Here is a 7,153-nt window from a genome sequence, read left to right as displayed (position 1 = left end):
TTAGCCTACAAAATCAAGGGAATCTTGTACAAAACCATTAAATTCACCTTTAACTCTCTTATTCACAAAACTAAAGCAAAAATATGAGTTCAAGCTAGTTTCTAAGTCTTAAAGGTTGCTTTTGGTATCAATTTTAAGCATAAAAATAACGGTTTTTCAACCGTTATCATAAACGAACATAGTATCCTTCAGTAGATACTCTACCACCTAACATCCTTCAGTAGATGTAAACACTGTAATAAGTTTATAACCAAAACAAAAAATACCAAAAGTTCAAACCAAAAATAAAAGTTCTTAAATCAATGGGTTGCCTCCTAGCAAGCGCTCTTTTAACATCACTAGCTTGACCCAATAAAGCTCAAGTTCCATCTTCTTTTTTTCTTCTTTTTACTGAACTTCTTCAGGAATTTGATAAAACCAGGAACATGTTTCAATGTCTCAATCATAGGAACTTTAATCTCCAACTTCTTGGAGATTTCCATAAAGTGCTCAAATTCCTTCTTCTTCCTATGATACTTCTTTGGATGAGGAAGAGGTTTTTCATATGATTCTTTCTTTTTTTCTATTGTCCTCTTTTTCTTTTCTCTCACTTTCTTTTTCCTTTCTCTTTTTCCACTCACTTTCTTCATCTTCACACAAATTTTCTTTTCTCTCACTTTCTTTTTTTCCTTCTCTTTTTCCACTCAACTTCTTTATTTTCACACACATTCTCTTTCTTTCTTGTCTCTCAACCACTTCTTTTTCTTTCTCTTCATCTTTATCTTTCTCACTCAACCTTTCTATTTCTTTTTCCTCTATCTTTTCCTCATCTCTCTCTATCTCTTCCTCATCAAAAATCTTGTCACTTTTAGTGACAATGACTTGACCTACCTCCCTAGGGTTAACTTTAGTATTAACCTCAACATCTTTCAATCTCTCAATTAAGTAACCAAAATGCATCTCCATCCTTTTACATTATTCTTCAATGTTTTTCTGAGTGGAGATGGACTCTTGCATAAATTGTTGAAAGACGTCATCCAGAGAGCTTTGTTATTGCCATTGTTGTTGTGGTTGGTTCTTAAATTGTCCGACAGCTTGCCAAAATTGACTTTGATCCATGCTTGAGTGAGATTCCCTCCAATGATTGAGATTACCTTGGTAGAATTGAGTGCCCATATAGTTAAATTCTTGGCCGAATTACATCCTACAAGCATTAGGTACAAAACCCTAAAAAACATTTGTTAGCACAAAAAGATAGAGAAGATAAACTAATAAGATAAAAAGAAAAATTAAAAAGATAGAAAGATAGGAAGATATAAATAAAGAAGATAGAAAGATAGAAGATAAACGAAAAACGAAAAAGATAAAAAAATAAAAAGATAAGAAGATCAAAACTAGAAAGATAGAGATAAAGATAAAAAAAATAAATAAAAAGATAAAAAGATAAAAACAAAAAGATAGAAGATAAAAACAAAAAATATAAAAAAAGATAAAAAGATAAAAATTCAAAACTAAAGTCAAAACTAATCAATAATTACACAAATAGAATAGTTAAACCACGAGTCCCTCGCAGTGGTGTCAAAAACTTGTTAACCCTCGGCACGTGTAACCGAATCGTATCAAGTAATAATAAAATGGTAAGATCAAGTATTGTTTCCCAAAGGACTCACGGCCTAAACAATTATGTGATTTGGTGATTAAATTAGACTTGTGAATGAATTCTTGTAGGATTAAATGCAAATACTAAAAATTAAATATGAATGCATGTGTTGATCAATTGGATCAAAAGAAGCAAAAGTGATTGATGTAAATTATGGAATGATGTTGTTGGGGTTTCCGATTCATCCTATCCACTCTCATGTATTCAAGAATTCATCTTTCTTCATTAATGTTAATGTCACTTTCTAATTTACCTTAAACCCGATGTCTCGATGAAGAAAGCCTACTCCTAATCACTAGTTTACAATGTCTTGTATCCCTAACAATTATTCATGCATTACATTTGCACAGAAGCTTAAAGGCAATCAATCCTCCTATCCATATGTCTAGGCAATATTACTCTTGGGAGAATTTCTTCAGTTCTAGATTTACTTATATGTGTCCATACAAATAACATCAATGATCATGCAATTGAATGAGTTAAACAAAGCATGCATAGATTATAGAAGAAAAACCCTAACAATTATTGAAAGAAAGCATATAGATTAAAGAACTAATTCAATACATGAGAGTTTCAAAGGATTACATCGGTTCCCCAACAACAATGAAGGTTTAGTTCACCATAATCATGGTGAAACTATATGAAAAACAATGAAAGAATGAAAGATAGAACCCTAGAATTTGAATAGTGGAGCTTGAGCATCCAAAATCCTCCTCCAAGGGGTGAAGAAAGTGTGATTTTGCTTCATTCTGTCCAAAGATACTAACCCTAGGTCGACTAAACCCTTATATAGCTTCCTAGAGATTACAGAAAAGTGGCCCAAGGCCCATTAAAATGGCGCTCAGCGGTAAGTGCGGTTCTTCTATTTGACGCTCAGCTGCAGTTTTGCCCCTCAACGGTGACTGCGGGACTTCAAAGTGCCGCTCGGCGGTAAAAGTGGTGTTGAGCGATACTTGCGACTCTTCTTTTATGCACTTTTTCTTCCTTTTCTGAATTCAACTTCTGGCTACTTCACTTCTTCCATTCAATTCATCTTAAAACCTGCAAAAGCAAGGAAAACCAAGCATAAAACCCATCCAACTCTCTTATTTCCAAAACATAAACAAAAGCATGATTTCAAGCTAGTTTCTAAGTCATAAAGGTTGTTTTTGATATCAAAATTAAGTATAAAAATAATTGTTTTTCAACTGTTATCAATAGCACACCGCCTATCAGTGAACACGAAACTATGAACCCATGAACCACACACAAACACAGATAACTCGTTTGAAACAACTCAAACACCACTCTCTCCACTACAAGGAAAGAAAATGAACTTAGTTTCTCTAAAAATTTATACACTCATCAACCACCTATTCCAACTAGCTTGGTCATATTTAATGGCTCGTAGAACACAATCTAGTTTAAAAAATTCAGAAAAAAACTATTTGGTCATTCATGGGAATCTCACTATATATCTCGTGGCTTTGTGGATTCTTTGGTTGGCCGAAAGAGTTAATGCACATGAAAAAAAATATTAAGAGTAAAAATGTATTTTCATGCATAAATATGCTTAAATCAGCATAGTTAAGGAAAGATTCGAAAATCACTCCATCTCGTAAATTCACACTTTCAAATACATGAATACAAACATAATTTCACTTGCAAATCCGTTTTTACCAATATTTATAAATAGTTAATCACCTCAAACAAACACAACATAGTGATATCATTTATTATTATATATACATGTCTCACCTTGATTGATAACTTTAAAAGAATTTTCAAATTTCTTAAAAAGTATTATTTGTTTGTTATATATGACTCGAAGAAGAAACTTGAATCCACTAGCATGAAAAAGCGAGCATCTCCTTAATCAATTTGATGGCTGTTTGGGAATCTGATTCAACAAGGATGAGTTTCACATCATTTTCTGCTACAGTTCAAACTCCCAACACCAATATTATCAAACTTCACCATGATTAGTAGCCAAAAAGATAACATTTTTGCTGCAATTTCCCCTTCTAGTTGAAATAGTGTTATATAAACAAAATATTAGAGAAATAAAAACATTTTCAATAACTTGGATCTCTTAAAAAATTTGATGGGTCCTGCTAGTAACATAATTTTATCTTTTAAACATAGAGTTCTTGTCAAAACAAAGTCAGAATCCCTTTTCCCAGGGATGACAACTCGTTTGAGCACAACTTGTTACTTATGGATATCTTTATACGAATACTTCTAAATATATTTTTTAATTTTGTTCAATCAAATTATTTAAAAATATAAACTCGAGTAAAAGTTTGATAATTCCAGCAACATTTTATCATAAACATAATTAGTCTTTTTAATAAAAAAGAATTAAATGAACCGTATTGGAAGGTATAACTTTAAATAAAATTATTCTATTTAAAATTCAACTTTAATTTCGTGAGTTTATATGAAAAACATAGTTCTATAAAATCTAAATTATAAATAATTTTATGTTTCTCTCACTAATACATTTATTTTAGTAACTTGATTCTCAAAATTTATTTAAATAAAAATCATTAATATTGAGTAGCAGATAATTTTAGGAATTAGGACCTCCTATTTCTAAAATGGATACCACGATATTCATATTCTCATCATTAACAAATAAGTAATTAAAATATTCGTATTCATTATATATTATTGACGGGTAAGATAATTATTTGATATCCATTGCAAATTCTATAACATCCTAAGTTTTTGAGACTTAAATTAAGGACTAATATTTATAGAGTACATATTAATTTTTTATTAGGAAAATATCAACAAAAAGCTAACGACTTTTTAACTTGGTGGATTTTTTTGAGATAATTAATAGGAAGAGATTAAGAGTCTTAACCTTTACTTATACACTTTTAATAAACCGTAATTAGTGAAAAGCAACATAGAATCATCAAAAACACATGAAATCCATCTTCAATTTTTTTAAAGTTGACTTTTGGTCAACTATTTAACTATTGACTAGAATCAGAGAAATTAAGAGCTATATCTAAATTGACGAACCAATTGGAGTCTAAAATTTTTCAAACACTTTATCTAATAAAAACAATTTATTAAACACTACATAAACCACTTAATTAAGAGATTAAACCTAATTAGTCAAGATTAAACTAGAGTGAAATTGGATGTTGTATTCTCAAAGTCAAACCTGGTGAGAAAATTTCATTAGAGGACCCTCTCATTCTTATGTTGTCCATTTTTTTTAAGTTTCCATCCTTGTACTTTATATGCTTCTAAAGCACTACATTAAACAAAAATGTAATGAGACTTAGGTTGTGGGCCAATTCTTCCTGCACCACCATGTGGATGATGAATTGTCCAATTTACCCTTAATAAAAATTAATATAAGTCAAAGTATTTCCGTCTTTTCCCCTTCATCAATTTCCTTCCCAGCTGCTGCACGCGCCATCCACCCCATCCCGCTCAACATTTTTTTTTCCTATCACAATTTTCACAATAAATGAAGAACCAACTAAATTCAATTTTTTCTTCGTACAAAATAAATAATAGTATTTTTCCGGTAAGAAGTTGTAGTCCTTCAACTCAAAACAGAAGATATTTACAATTCTCTTAATTCAAAATAAATAACACTAATAGTTTCATGATAACTAGAGTTAACACTTTATTTATAAGTAAAATAGTTACAAATTGTTTTTATTTTTAGAAAATAAAAGAAAATTTCAGTTACAAAAAATAAAAAAAAATATAAAGATAATAGTTACATATTAGATTCTTTTTGTTAATAAAATTTAAATTAAATATAAGACAAATTTAAGCCTAATTTTTATATTTACGAACTTTATGTCAGTTTTTAGATATTTATTATATATTTTCAACTATTGAGTTAGATTTCAAACAATCGCAACAATACAAGCACAGATGACAATAGATCGAGACCAATATGAATAATGTTTATCCACTAATTGATATGCAATAAAAAAAATTATTTGTTATCATCCCATTACATGTTAGATACTCATTTAAAAAATATCCGCGAATACTTTAAAGTCGATAAGTAGCCGTAGATACTTACAAATATTTAAAAATATATATTTTATAAATTTTTAAAATAAAATTATAAAAATAAATAAAGTATAATATAATTAAATTAAATATAAATTAAATTTTAATTTTAATTTAACTTAATAAAATATAAATTAATTCTAATTTTAATTAAATTTAGTTTAATAAAATATAAATTAAATTTTAATTTTAATTAAATTTAACCTAATAAAATATAAATTAATTTTATTTTAATTAATTTTAACTTAATAAAATATAAATTTTAATTTTAATTTTTGGTGGATAATAAATACTCAATATAGATAATATGATACCGATCCATTTATAAAAAATATTAAAATATTCATTGTCCACTGATAATAAATACTTGTACCAAACAATAAATTTTATTTGCATATACCTTCACACAACTATTTCTTACCCTCCTTAAGTACTATTATCTTTCAGCCAGTGCATAATACAATCTAATATTTGAAATTGCACACGGATTAAAGTGTAATCTTTTCTTACATTACAAAGACTGTCGATTGGGAAATATAAATTTTATTTATATTTTGAACTGTATATTTGTAAATATATTTTTTATTTTGAATTGTATATTTTAAAACGTAAATTTTATATTTTAGATTATAAATTTTGAAATGTATTTTTTATTTTATATTTAAAATTACATAATTTAGAATCAATTTTTATTTTTTATTATAAAATACATAATTCAAATTCCAATTTTTTTGTGTTTTAGATTATGTTTTTGGGAATTATATATTTTATAGCTCAAAATGAAAATAAGATAAAATTAGAAATTTTAAGAATATGAAGGTGTAGGAAAACATTATGGATGTGTAAGAAGAAAGGTTGCCTAGGTTGTGACATCGGCTTAACTTTATAAGAACATATCTATAAGAATTTAGACCACATATGGAAGCATCATGGGAAGAACATTGTAAACCTTTAAGAAAGGACTAATTCTTTATGTACCTCCATATTTTTGTCTTTCACTCCCGTAAATGTAAACATTCTTATTTTATCATTTCCGGATTGTCTCCTATAAATATAAAAAATTCTTATTCGATTTTTTTGTATATTTTTTTTTTGTAAAATTAATTTCTGAATTTTTTTTATATTTTGAATTGTATAAAATTATATATTTTGAAATACAACTTTTATATTTTAAATGCATATTTTAAAATATAAAAATATTGTTGTTTAATTTTTGGATTGTATAAAAATGAATATTTCAAGATTACACAATATATCCAGAACGAAAGTCCTAAATTGACTTAACATGGTAAGGAAATACTTTTTTTAGTTGAAACTTGTAGCTTTTAAGAAAATATTGACTAAAATAAAAAAAATTAAAAGTTAATGATATAATTTTGAAGTTTAGTGCTTCTTATTCCCTATTTTTTTCCTCTATTTTAATGCGTGGTTTTTAATTTAACAAAAAAAAAGTATTTTCTAATTAAAATATATTTAAAAAAA

The sequence above is a fragment of the Vigna umbellata genome, chromosome 5 (assembly GCF_029865625.1).
Source record: "Vigna umbellata cultivar VRB3 chromosome 5, Vumbellata_1.0, whole genome shotgun sequence".
Taxonomy (NCBI): domain Eukaryota; kingdom Viridiplantae; phylum Streptophyta; class Magnoliopsida; order Fabales; family Fabaceae; genus Vigna; species Vigna umbellata.
This window is presented reverse-complemented; position numbering follows the sequence as displayed.